Source organism: Doryrhamphus excisus, chromosome 12, assembly GCF_030265055.1.
Source record: "Doryrhamphus excisus isolate RoL2022-K1 chromosome 12, RoL_Dexc_1.0, whole genome shotgun sequence".
Taxonomy (NCBI): domain Eukaryota; kingdom Metazoa; phylum Chordata; class Actinopteri; order Syngnathiformes; family Syngnathidae; genus Doryrhamphus; species Doryrhamphus excisus.
The window spans coordinates 9,376,450-9,390,358 of record NC_080477.1 but is presented as its reverse complement, the minus strand read 5'-3'; the positions used below and the strand labels follow the sequence as shown (position 1 = coordinate 9,390,358).

The 13,909-nt window shown below is 42.7% G+C and overlaps 1 protein-coding gene across 14 annotated transcripts in view; it reads left to right on the top strand.

Moving 5' to 3' along the window:
• The window catches only part of baz2ba (bromodomain adjacent to zinc finger domain, 2Ba), a 67,461-nt gene that overhangs the window by 12,238 nt on the left and 41,314 nt on the right, over positions 1-13,909 (top strand). For 13 of the 14 annotated variants that reach the window (XM_058088881.1, XM_058088880.1, XM_058088879.1 and 10 more), the window contains exon 2: positions 1,832-1,874. The gene's annotated coding sequence lies outside the window, so the exon portion shown is untranslated. Of the gene's footprint in view, positions 1-1,831; positions 1,875-7,057; positions 11,135-13,909 lie in introns of those variants that run through there. The other variant, XM_058088876.1, reaches the window with a different exon arrangement.

The window sequence follows — 13,909 nt, the reverse complement described above, 5'->3', positions numbered from 1 at the left end:
TGGCTACAAGAGGCACCTCACATTACTACGCACATCAAACACATCACCCTTGAAAATCTGGCCTTCAAAATAAGTGCGGCGCACATACTTTGTAATTTTGTTAATAAAATCAGGGTGTTAAAAAAAAAAGGTCCCACGAATAAAGCTACTACAACATTATTACATCTGCAACTACGTCTTCTTTAACCACAAGCATGAATATGATCTTGTGTTGAAGATTTTGTAGCAAAAAAAGCTAGAGAAGCTACATTCGTTTCTGAAATACTGTCTGACCAATGATGTATTATAACAATAAATGCAAGGATTTTTGCGTTTCAGTTTATTCACTGACCCAAAAACACAATCTATGGTAAATTATATAAGTGTATAAAGTAAAAAAAAAAGTGTAATGAAAAAATTACATTGGAATTTACTTTTGCATTATTAACTTTATGTGACAAAATAGCAATTCAGTGACGGTAATACACTTTTCGGGGTTGAATTACTTAGTTACTTTGGCCTATGTTCCTTACTTGAACATGGCATTTGGAATTGAATCAAAAACGCGATGTTTGCTATATTGATGCCAACCGGTAAAGACTGCACACAAAATAGATGAGCAGCTTGATTTTCACTCAGTAATATGGCAGACAGCAACGGCTTCCTTATCCAGAGTGATTTACCTGGCAAATCATTTTCTGTGCTGAACCCCGAAGAGCAGAAATCCTTTAATCATCCACTAATAGGTCTTTATGAAAAGGCAGAAGATGAATTCAACCTACCTGGCACTCTGTTATCATTATGGCGGCGATGAGTTATCAAAGTGTTGGTGTGTGTGTCTGTTGTCTGCACATATGTTTGTCTGTATGAGCGTGCAGATAATGGAGGTAGAAGGCATAGCAGTTTGATTATTATCAACACAGACAGTCTAGCTGATTTCTTTGTCAGTCATATATTGAGTTGTATTGGCAGACGTGTCGTTTTATTTTTCTCCATATTATAATTACATTTGACTCTTCTGGATAGGATCTTTAGGACCATCTTCAATTGCTGCAGAAGCTGTTTTGTGGGAAACTGAAAGGCAAAATGAAATACCAGTGAACTAGAATTGTGTGATGATGCTTCTGTTCTGTTAATTCGAATGCCTCTGACCAGATGGACATGTTTGTCAACAAAACCTTGTTAGTTACTCACACATACACACACACAAACACAGTATTTGGAAACTATACTGGTTTGGCCTTGATGCTAAAAATGTTTCTGCACAGTTTTATACCAGACGGTCCACATTCATATTCTAAAAAAAAAAAATTGAACCTGAGCCGTAAGATATAAAAGCGGCACAATCTGTATGTGTGCTAGTTGTAGTATCATATGCGCAGCGTAGCGGCATCTGTTGTTGAGCTGCTTTAGTTTAGGCTCAGGCTGAGAGCACAGGAGGGCCTTAGAGACAATGCATGAGAGATGGGCGTGAGAACACTGGGAAGGCTTGGTTCTCTACAAGAACTGTCTTGTGTTTGGGGAAAATATCCTCACACTAAAAGCTCCAGTGTCTAGATCCAATTCGATCAAACAGGTTTTGCAAGATATGGTTCAGGGAAGAAGAGTGTTTGCATGTGTGTATGTGCATTTGAATCTTACGTGCAGCCACAGCGGTGTTCAGACATCACTATATTTACTTTATTTATTGTTATGATGCATGTGTACTCTATTAATGCTAATAAAATCCGTGTAACTATTCAAATCTATCCATTTCTTTTGTGATATAAATCCAAGCGAATCGATGTTTTATTCCTGTGACTCAGACTTTGTGTTTTCTCTGAAACTCAACACATTTTTCTTTTTTCCCCAGGTGTTACAGCAGTTATGTCAAAGAGCTGAAGACACCTCAAACAGTGAGTATCTTCTCATTCTCACTGTGGAATGTGTGATGCAAAATGGTCAATGCTATAAAAAGCTATACATGTTTTACCTCATTTGATTTAATTCATTCTGTGAAGAGGATGTTTTTTTTCCCCTCCTCAAATTTAATTTAACAAGAGACCCTTGAAAAGAGGTTGTTATGATTACATTACAAATTTGGGGTTCATTCAGTGAATCAAGCAATTAATTAGATTTCCCCCTATTGAAATGAGAATATTTGTATGAAACATACGCGGTTAATAAGCATCCTTTAGTTTGCGATCTGCTCAGAGGCAGCGCAGAATGTAAATGGTTGTTAACTGTGCCCTACAGGGGCTTGCGGGGATGCCGGATTGCATGCAGTTGTTTATGTGTGCTGCTATGTGCGGCGTTAATCTCCCTCTTGCCCTTCCTTTCTGTGCGCGTCTCTCCTGTCTGTGTGACTGCTATCTGTAGTCAGGGGCGCGGCTGTGTCCTCCAGGCTTCACTTCACACCAAGGTGGCAGTTTGTTGTTGCGCACACAGACAATGACTTGCATTTTCCACCCGATGGCCTTGGGCCCCGCAAGTGTCTTTTATTACAAGGTTTTTACTGAATGTGCAGCACATTGAAATACTCGCCGTGTTACTGAGCCTGATTCTGTCAAGTTGCCGCTCCATCTCTGGATGTGAATGATGCATTATGTTGGCACATGCGAGTTGTATCATTTGTGATGAGTATTGATTAGTCTCGTCCCCTGGGGGGAATCATTTGCTGGAGGGGAGTGATGTGAAGCTGTCCCTTATTGGGTTTTCTGGGCCTCCTTCTGCAGACCAGGAGTACAAAGAGGTAGATGGAGCTCATCCAAATATGATTACTATGTTTGTAATTTGCTGACATTTGTTGGTGAGAACCAGGAGAGAAGCAGCTTAAGTCAGACAACCAGAGGAAAATGTGGAAGGAGAAATGGATCTATGACAGATATTCATTAATAAGTGTGCTATGTTTAAATCACAAGCACAAGAAAGGTGCATAAACAACGTGTGTGTTTTTTCCTTCTTGCATGTTGTTTCTATCCACTTTAAGATTGTGGTGCTTTATCTCCAGGAAGGTTGTGTGCATACGTTAGGTGCGCTAATGCATGTGGACTATTTGTACTTAAGCCAAGGTGGAAGTAGCTAGGCTTCTTTAGCCCCCGTCTGCCTGATCCAAGCTTGAAATTGCAGTGCCTTTTTTAATGACAACACAAGAGTGACTGGAAGGTGTACAGAAAAGCAAAGTTAATAGGGTCATATGACTGTATGAAGGGAATCGCTGATAGAATATTTCCCCAGTGGACTGCTCAGTTGTGCACTAACACCCCCCCCCCCCCCCCCCCCCCCCAGAGTAAATATGTTGAAACGGCAGATAAGTTGGCTAAGAAAATTAGAAACTCGTCTCCTACTCTTGACCAAACAAGTTGGCTTAGTTTAGCAAAGCATGCTAGTGGGGGTCCCGTGATTGGTTGGTGACCAGTTCAGGGTCTATCCCGTGAAAGGCTCCAGTTTACTCATGACCTCATGAGGATAAGTGGTAGAAAGTGGATGCTAGTGCAGCTGTGTGTGACTCAGACTGTGTGAGTGTGTTAACACTGTGCTATGTTTTACCGCTTGTTAATGAAGCCAATTGCATTGGTGACTACATCTTCCTTAACTAGAAGTATGGACTGTACAGTTTGTTGATGATTTTGTAGCAATTTGCGCAGAGGTATCCCATTGAAAAAGTTAGTGAAGCAATTGTCCAGTGATGTATTGCATCAAAACTGACCTAAAAATCACACACTTTATGGTGGTAAAATAAGAGTATAAAATATTTTTTTTAATCCCAGAATGAATTTTTTTTTTTTAAATAAATGGGGAACAACAAATTGGAGAAAACCGATTTAAGAAAAAATACTGATTTTATAGGTTCCTAAGTTGGTGCATGTGTGTGTTTGTGTGCGTGAATGCACCGTTGAGGATGGATGTGCACCGTGTTGAGTGTGAAATAGAGAGGAATAAAGGGAGAGGGAGAAAGAGAGGGAAAAACATCTCGAAGGTCAGGAACAGCAGGCGGCCGTAGGGGAGAGACACGTGAGACTGAGAGTCTTGCGTCAGACCCACAAGTCCGCTCTTTAAATGTGTGTGTGCTTTGGGTAAGTGTGTGTGCGTGTGTGTGTGTCCATCCTGTGGGACCAACATATCCATCTGCATCCCACTGTGTTAGAATAGAACAGAATTGCAGTATTTTAGATAGATGGATAGAGGGTTAGATGTATATTACACACACACACACACACACATTTCGGCAGCAGTCAGTCACCGAGCTACAGATAATTTTTCTATGTGGCCCTTGTGACAGTGGAAGGGGAAATTACACCTCATAGCCTGAGGGGAAGAATTTGTGTGTCTCTCTCTGCCTGTCACAAAACCTGAATAGGGTTTCATCAATTTGAGCAAGTGCTATCATTTTCAGCTCTTGGTTTTTTTTTTGTTTCTCACAGTCTTTTTTTTTCAGTGCCCTTTAAACCAGTTCCCTGCTAGATTGGGGAAGTGTTTTGAGATAACGCCTAAACATTTAGTACTTTGTACTTGCCTTGGAGCTATGGTTGTTATAAAAAGTTGCTGCGAGGTTGTCCTCAGGATAGAGAGCAGTCTCAGGAAAGTGAACAGCGTGGATTCAACTGCCATGCTCTAGTGTTCATTGGGGCTTACCCGTCCATGTCTTCTTCAACTCGCACACATTATACACACACACACACACACTGGCACGCACATGTGTGCTTGTCTGTCTGTCTTGGTCCAAATGGTCTCAACAGGGTTCAGTCCACTCACCAGACTCTTGATTTACCCTCTGCCTAACAGCTTAGGCTGTTCTTGTCCCAGCACGGACTAGGTGCTCTTTTACAGAACCTTATGCCATGAATCACTGCTCGCACCCAGTCCACTTGGGGGCCGCCTGCATGGCCGATTAATGTGTGTGGTCATGAGGGGGGCCCACATTGAATAGGGGTGACAAACCGAGATAACAACCCAACCTGTCCCAGAGAGGCCAACAACAGGAGGTCTCCGTATGTACATTTGTTTTTTTTGTAGTTCTGAATGCAACATTGAATGCATGATGCTAAGTTTTGGTTCTCACAGTACAACACAATTGCACGTCATTCGGGAAACATTTAGACTATACGGTGATACTTCATACATCACAAACCTATCCCACAGATGATTGCAATTTGCAACTTGAGGCCCTTGGGCTGAGCTCAAAAATCCTATTTCCTCTTCCGCTGTTTGAAAACATTTCAACTTCCCAAACAATCCTAATTATTGCAGTGACTAAATTACATTGGAACCTCTGAATTTGAGCACAAACCTTTGCAGGAGGCTGGTACACATATCATATATTTTTTGATTTATTATGATGCTGTCTGCCTGCTGGCTGTATGTTTAATGAAGGGTCCATATTGCCTTAATGCTTTATAGCCTGACCAAATGTTTGTGCATATGATGCATGCAAGTGTTGCTGTGTTTTGGATGATCACACGGCAATGCTCCTGAGGTTTTTTTTGTGGCAGGTTGAAAAAACGTGGAAAAATTCATGTCCACCCTGTTGCGGATTAGTAAATAGTTGCATATTACTCAGTGAAAACAATAATACACAAAGCACACCTACATGTGCTTCCTAAGGAAGAAGAAAAGACATATGCACCTAAATCTGTCGTCTGGACTTATGACAAAGTGGAATTTATATGTGCGTCATTTTGGGAGTATTAAGACAAGAAAACCGAGAGAATGCGGTGCGCATGACATGTGAAAAGCTCATTTTATGTTTGCTTGTCCACAAAGCTTACCTCCGGTCACGTGATGGCAACGGGTCGCTGATGTCGATTGTGCGTCTATACCCAGAACACGGTTTCCTTGTGGATGAGAGCTTGAAATGATAAAATACCATTTTGACCTGAAAATGTTTCCCTGTGGATAGCATCTACAGTAAGAAGACATCTCGCTCTCTTTTTTTGAATCGCAGGCACACACACACGCACTAGTCCTGTGTGTGTCACAAGGTTTATCTTGTACATTCATGACCGAACCACATCTTTTCACTGCTTTTATCTTTGGTCAGTGTCTTAGCCCCGTGTCGCTTCTCATCCAGCACTATATATTCTTTTATCCTTCAGAATCCAGCTTACTGACTACATATCGACCTATTACCGTGAACAGTTTGTCGCTAGGCCTGCATGTCCCTGGGCCTGTTGGCCAGGCCAGGTCGTAACCTGGATACAGCTGCAGTCCAGAGGAGCCATTAGCTGTGCCAGGAGACCCCCAGCTCCCAGGGAGAGCTCATTACAGTATTTGTGCAGTCACACTTCGCCTATGAAACGCAGCAGTGTGCCTGGTGAAACTAGCCAGGACACTGCGCCTCGGGGAAACCATTACCGGCTCCATTTGGAGTTCTACGAGACACAACGAGGCTTCATCGAAAGACGAGAATGAATGCGATGAACGATATTAATCATTAAACACAGCCAGCTTTCTTTGCACTTTACTGTGTCAGTATTTGAGCTGCTTTTTGTTAAGCGTGTGTGAGTGCATGCGATTGAGAGTGTTGTGCGTGCATGTGTGTGTGCGCGCACACTGTTAGTGTGCTGTGCAGATGGCCGGGTTGGGGCCTGCTGAATGAGATATCCTCTTTCCTCTGTTGCATCCTCTCCTTCTCCTCTCCTCCTCTCCTGAGTTACATCCAAGCCTGCGTCCTCTCTTTCATCGCCACATCTGCTGAGGGCCATCTTGGCCATCCACTGCTCTATTTTCCCTCACCCTCTTTATGTGCCTCTTAGGGCTCCGTGTTGCAGCGATACACGGTGGCTTTGGAATGAAATGTCTCTTAACCGAGCCATGTGCCCTGGAGCTACGGTAATTGCAGGTGAAATTCAGCTTCCTCTTTAAAATGCCATCTCTCATTTCCACTTACTGGCCACCTTCGTATCTTGCCCCCCCCCCCCCCCCCCCCCCCCCCCCCCCCCCTCCACACCTCTCACCACTGCACCCCCTGCACGTTTCTTCTCTCTCTCTCCCTCTGGCTGTCTTTCAGAGGCGTGTGAATCCCTCAGCCCCAGTCGCGTCTCTTTGCCCCAACAGACACCCCCACAATGCACAGCACTGATGGTTGCACAGTGATAGCAGCTATGCTGTGGCGAGGGAGGGCCGCTGTTTCAACACACTTTGTGTGCATGCATATGTTTGAGTGGAAAAAGTGAAATTATATTGAGTGCACACCCACTTACCGCATTTGACATACATATACAATGTATGTTAAGGTAAAATGTAAGGTAAAATCTATAGGAATATCTGCCTGGTTGGGTTTGACAGTTCTATACAACCACAATAATAAAAACTGAGAATTGTAGGTGAAAAGGTGTTACCAAATTTTGTTGTTGTGGCCTTCCATTGTATATGTAAAACCAAATGAGGAAACTAGCATTTGTAGTGGTGTGTCTTTGTGAGTGTGTGTGTTTGTATACAGCGTCAGCAAGGCGTGATGTGTGTGGAGGTGACATCAAGGTGAACACGGCTTGCAGAATACTCTCCCGACTCGGGAGGCAGCAAATGGCTCAGTGGCAGATGGAGTCTTTGTCAGGGAAGAAAAATGGCAGCTCAAGAGCATCAGAGAGACCCCCATTTATACACACAAACACACACGTGCGCACACGCACGGACATGGTATTGCATTCAGGTACACATGTATGCGTGGGCACATGGAATACGTGCATGTTCACACTCATCTACACAGACAAAATGCACATATTGACAACATATATCTCCCCCTCCCCTCTGTAGCAAGCTGGGCTGGCGGGCGGTGACCTTCCCTGCTCGCAGAGCTCTGGCTGTTTGATCAATTATCCCTCTCCCATTGTTTACTGGGAAGCAGGAATAGAGAGGAGAGGAGAGAAGGCTCAAAATGGCCACTGTCAGGTGGAGGGATCCATTTCCCTGCCAGCGTGGGGGTGGGGGTTAGGGAGAGAAAAGAAGAGACAGAGAGACCAGAGCTGTGAAGCGTGTTCAGAGGGAAGGGAGGAGCACTGTTCCCTGGCAGCTGGGATGAGATGACATTATAGTAACGTTGCAGCGTGGACACTGGTTACCGTTTGCAATGAAGGTGAAATTCTTGTTCTAAGATTGGGTAAACTTTTAAATGGCAAACATTTGTGTACTCTCACTACACAATACAATTCTGAGTGAATCCCTGAAATGCATTACTACGTATTGATAGATAACATTAGGCCACGTCCACAATCATGCAAGATCTAATACAAGAGTCTCCTATGCAAGTACATATGGTAATCAAAATATTAGCAACACCCCGTAATGTGATGCGGCAGAGTCCTACACATAAAGGTACTGCAGGTACTATTTTAAGTATTGAGAAGTGGGGGGTGGAGGTACATACGCTAAAGGTCAGGTGGCAAAGAGGGGAAAAAATGAGTGGGAACAAATGATGCACTAAGCGAATGACACTCTGAGGTCCTGCTTTAATATGTATGTATCGCAGGTTGATGGCTGATTTCATTAGCGCCTCTCATTGTTATTCATAGATTGTCCTCCTGCAGCAAAATGAATATTGTATGCGCGCACACACACACACACACACTCTCACTCTCTTATAAACACACAACAATCGTGTTTTCCAGGGAATACTGTATTTGTGGATCTTCCAGAGGGCTCGAAGACACAATGTTTTCACAGGCTGTTATCTGCGTTGGCCATAATTAAAACAATTTACAGCGCTGTCATTTTAGCACAGCTTTTTTTTTGGTGCTGCCGCGGACAATTCTTGTCAGGTTGTCAGGATTTAGGGCTCCTTGTTGATATTAGGGAGAATTATTTTCAAAGAAAGGTTACCTTTTGCTTGTGTGACTCGAGCAATACAAGATATGTCGTGTGTAAGGGTTCAGATTACGTCACTTCAGTGGAACTAAACCTCTGTGGGTGTGTGTGTGTGATGTGTGTGTGTTTGAGATACAGTGAAAGTATGCTCATAAGAGCGTACATATGGTGAGCGCATGAAAATGCCTGACCGCCTCGTTCTAATCCTGACTGTTTCAACTAAAATTCCAGTCCTTAGCAGGACATGAGCAAATGTTCTGATATATTAATAGCGATTGTGGGCGGAAAAAGGAAAAAATCTATTTTTCCTTATGTTTTTTATGGAAACAGTCCAGTTGAATTATCTGTTCTTTCGAGGTTTGAAACAGCTCAACTCCATAAGGCGTTGGCATTGTTAGCGACATGCACTCGCTCATACGCCGCCTGTTTGAAGTACAACAGGCCATTACTGATTAACCTGTCTGAACCCGGCCACTTGTAAAAGCCACTCTTTTTTCCATCTTGCCCTCATATGAAACACCTCTGTTAGTAAAATACCTCACGTACTCCGCATTTGCACAGATATGTTTGTCTCCTTACTTGTTTGTTGCCTGAGAAACCATGTTGGCTTGTCTTCTCACATTTCACACTTGGTTTCATCCCCTTAACCCCGAGTACTAAGCGTGGATGTGCCGCCTGACCTCTTGAGTCATGGATGTTAGATTCATAGGCATCACAAGGGCCGCACTTGTGCTTCCTTTTGCCCAGTCATCCATTTTAAGCCATAAACTTGTTTTGTAATGGATTAAGAAATGCAGCGACTCCTTGTCAACATTTATTTTGATTTCAAGGCAATTTGTCGGTGTTTGACTTCTGAATCAACATAATTCTTGTAAACATCAAACAGTTTAGTATTTGAATTTATCAAGTATTAGACAGACATTCCAGCATGCCTTCGTTTCGTGCCTTGGAACGACAAAACAAAACAGTCAAACACACTCACACTCCCTGTTCCCTGAGTTGGCGCTCACACACTAGTGCTCGCACACATACACAACAGTGGTGTGACAGGACGTCACGTATTTGGAGTTTCACAGCAGGCTGGCATTCCAAGACAGCAAAGAGGGAGATAATGTCAGTGAGCTGCTGGTTAACTCTCTGCTTTATCCTGTTCCTGGGCCACAAAGCGTGAAGGTTTTTTTTTTTGACACATACACAGTCCACACTTGCATACCATGCATGCACATACACTGACACACACACACACTTGGATAGATCATATTGCTTCCTCCCAGGCTGTTAGATGACAAAGGCTAAAAAAAAACTCCAGAAGTGACAAAAGATGCCCACAGACATAGCTGCCAGCACTGACAAAAGCTACACTCATGTTTGGATGGATGTGACTTCTTTTTGGAAGCAGGGAGTGGGCCAAACTGACTGACAGGATGTAGGGTGATGTCTCATGCTTGGATTCTGGACTTGGAGGTCACAGCACCAAATTATAGCCTTTTTTGTGTGTATGTGATTGTGAAGCATGTCTTTTTCAAAGGGCTTTTGTCAGAGTGCTTATTCTTCCTAAGCTGGCGAGGCTATATTTAAATGAAGAAATCATGAAATCCACCTAGTCAGCAGTGAAGGGAAAAAGAGCTTCCTCTCAAAAACCACCCACACTGCTTTCTGCCTTGTTGTGACTTGTTTGTCTGTCGTTGGAGGACTCAGTCTTCTTCCAGAACAATCACTCTTAAAATCCCTCAACTCTGGAGGATTGGAGCTGGTTACACAGCAACAGTGAATTGCTAAAAACAGAAAAAATGTGTGTGGAGCCTGTGAAATTGAACTTTTCCCCCATTATAATATGGCTTTTCTTTCAGTGTGTACGTCAGGTGCACACACTACTGTTTATTTCATGGATATGTGTTGTCATCTGCAGCTGTTTGCTCTTCAGTCAGTCAGTGTGCTGAGTTAGTGACATTTGGGCCAGTGTGAAGCTTCTTCTTCACTCTTGATTTATTCTTAACATCTGTCTGTGGCAGGTGTGTGGAACCACAGTGTCCTCTGCTTGAGCAGTACAGATAGGACGTGTGTTTGCATTGTGCAAAACAACAGTGCGAGAGTACACCCCCCCCCCTTTTCCCTCCTTCTTGGGATGAGTCATATCTGAGCCCTGTGTAATCTAAGCCTATGTCTCATGTGTGTGAACAGACAGACCCTAAGCAGTGGTCTTGGTTTTGACTCCCTCTGGGGCACTGAGTGGGTGAGACATGACTATCAACAACAGGCTCAGGCAGCTCTGGTTTCAGCCCCCCTTCTAACACACACACACACACACACCAGTCACAAGTACATACCCACTTGGATCTAGTTATTCTTCACCCATTTGGACTCCTGTAAAAAGGTAACGAAAGGAGGGGTTGGGCCGTGTGATTGGATCATCCACAAGGAAGTGTGATGATCCCGAGGATGGGCCGGTGGCTGTTATTTAACTTGAAAAGGCCGACACTGTGGCACCCACTTCAGCAGAGTTGACCGTGTGTGTGTGTGTGTGTGTGTGTGTGTGCGTTTCCACCTGTCGGAGCGTGATTGTAGCACAACAATGTCAAGGCTAAGCTCAACTTAAGTCAGCAATAGAGACTCAAATATTATGACTTTTCATTTGAAATGGCACAGGGGAAGTGTGGCAACAAAGGAAATGGAGCCATGTAACTGGCAAAAAAAAAAAATCTTTTCTGTGGATATTCAACACATTTCAAAGAAGCTATCACTGATGTGCCACGAGGTCTTTTACCGGCACAGCTGGACTTTTGAAACAGCCTTCTACATTTGGCCCCAGGGGAGAGCAAAATTATCCTGGCTAGAGAAGCAGAGAGGTGAAACCACAGAATAGCGGAGCGCTGTTTTCCCCTGACGTACGTTTGTTTTCTTTCTTTGCCCTAGTAAAGTAAAAGAGCAATATTCTTTCATGCATAACCATATGCAAAAAAAAAACCATTGGTAACTGCAGGGAAAAGTGTCAGGATCATTTCCTAATGCATATGTGATGGTGACAAAATGGGCAGCCAAAGTGTTAAAAATTGAATAATTTCACACACGAAAAATACCATTTGAGAACAAAATTCTATCTTACTAGCCCTTCATGGAGCTCCACCGAACAGCTAAATCCCCCCCCCAAGCTTCAGATGAAGTATGTAATTCAATTTTTATGCTATGGCTAACAAAGAGTGCATACAAAATAACTATACATTGGGTGGTAAAGATAATCATTGTCCCCAAGAAGACTCCTTTTCAGTGTAGTGTGTAATTATTGTGAGCTTTTTCATAAAATTCCCATCAAATTCAGAAAAACAAAATATATGTCAAGCTTTATGGTGTACAGCTGCGCCTAATTATTATTGATAATTATTGACAGTAACATCAAATGTTTGCAATGAACATTTTTATCTTTATTTAAACATTATTTTAATCATGCAGGGGAAAAAGTCATTTTAGTGGTTATATTTTGTTGCGGTATCTTACAGAATGGTTGTCTCTTTGAATCAAGATCATCAGGTGTGAATTTACTACCTCAGCCCCAAAATAAAGCAAGTTTCATAATTTTCATGTAGGCTTAGCACACCCAGAAATTTAGGGTGGCCAAGGTGAGACCTTTAGTCACATAGGGGTAGCAATAAGTTCATACCCGAAATGTTCTCTACGGCCACTGGCCACCCCGTTGTTCCGCCACTGTAGCAGCACGCTGTATTGAGTTCCACATCACACTATTTCTTGTACAGAGATATAGTGAATTATAGTGGGAAAGTTTAAACAATCATTTTAGACAATCATGATAAAGCAGTACCTGTCCAAAGGTCTATTTAACATTGATGCCTGTTATAAGTAGAACATTTAATAACATTGTCCTATTGTGGTTGCGTTTGTAAATATCACCTGCTTTGGGTGTGTTGGCTGTGATTTACAAGCGCAGCACTGACAGCAGTTTGTTGGTTTTGATCCTGCTTGTTGAGTACGAAGTGTCCGTTATCTGACTGGAACCTTTTCATGACAACTATTAAAGAACTACCTCCTTCTTAATAGTATCTGAAATACAAAAATACATACATACACCAATATAAAGACTTATTTGTTGATATGATGCACACAGAGCAAGGAACAACTTGCTGCGCTGTCACCTTCCTGCTGTAAGGTGCTAATTGTTTTACATTTTTATTCACGTACCCACTGTGGCAGTTGACGTACCCCACTTTGGGAACCACTGCTGTAGAGTCTTTGCTGCAACGATCCAGTATAGTGTATCCATCTGATGACACAGGCTCCACAAGTGACTGCTATCCGTAATGCATACTTGTTTGCAATTCTTGCAGTTTTAACGTCTTTTTCTGACTTGAACGAAAACTGCACCTACTGAATAGAAGTTCCGGTACAGAGTCTGGACATTTGCAGATTTTACATGCGGACCGACATAATCTGATAATTTTTTTGGGTGATATCAGTCTGATATCCAGTGTCTTTTAGTAAAAATGTTTAATTGAATATGTGGGATCCTTTTGGTTTGATGAGAGAAATACTGGGCTTTATTTGCCTGTGATTATCTACTCAGTCCATCTCAAAAGCTAGAAAATATTGACTGTCACAGCTACTTTGTACACACTAAACTGTGATATTTCATTTTCAAACCCACACAAATGCAACATCTTGTCTGCTTTGTCTGATTCTGGTGTAATATGGATGTAAATAATTGCCCGATGTTGCAGCTTGTGTGTAACTGTGTGTATGTGTGTGCTCGTGTGCATGGCTAAGCGCATGCATGTGTGATTTTTGTAACGCCAAAAAGATGCCCCTAGGGTTTCTTTTCCCCCATTTTCTCATTACAAATGCTAATGTCACATTAATGAAATCGGCTTAGTATAAGTTTATAGCGTAGCCTACACTGAGAGATTTGGCCTCGACACTTCCCACATATTTCAAGTTGAATCATATGTTTGTTCCTTTGGGCATACTATTCTAAGTAGCTGTGAAGCACATGTTTCAATGGAGGGTCTGCAAGTTTTCTCTCCAACCCGGTTGTCCAGCAGGTGAGTTTATTGATGAGCGCTTTCACTCAAATCGAATTAGGTGTCAATCATTAAAATCACCTGCTTTGGTGACCCGCATGAGTATGACACCCCTGCTCTAT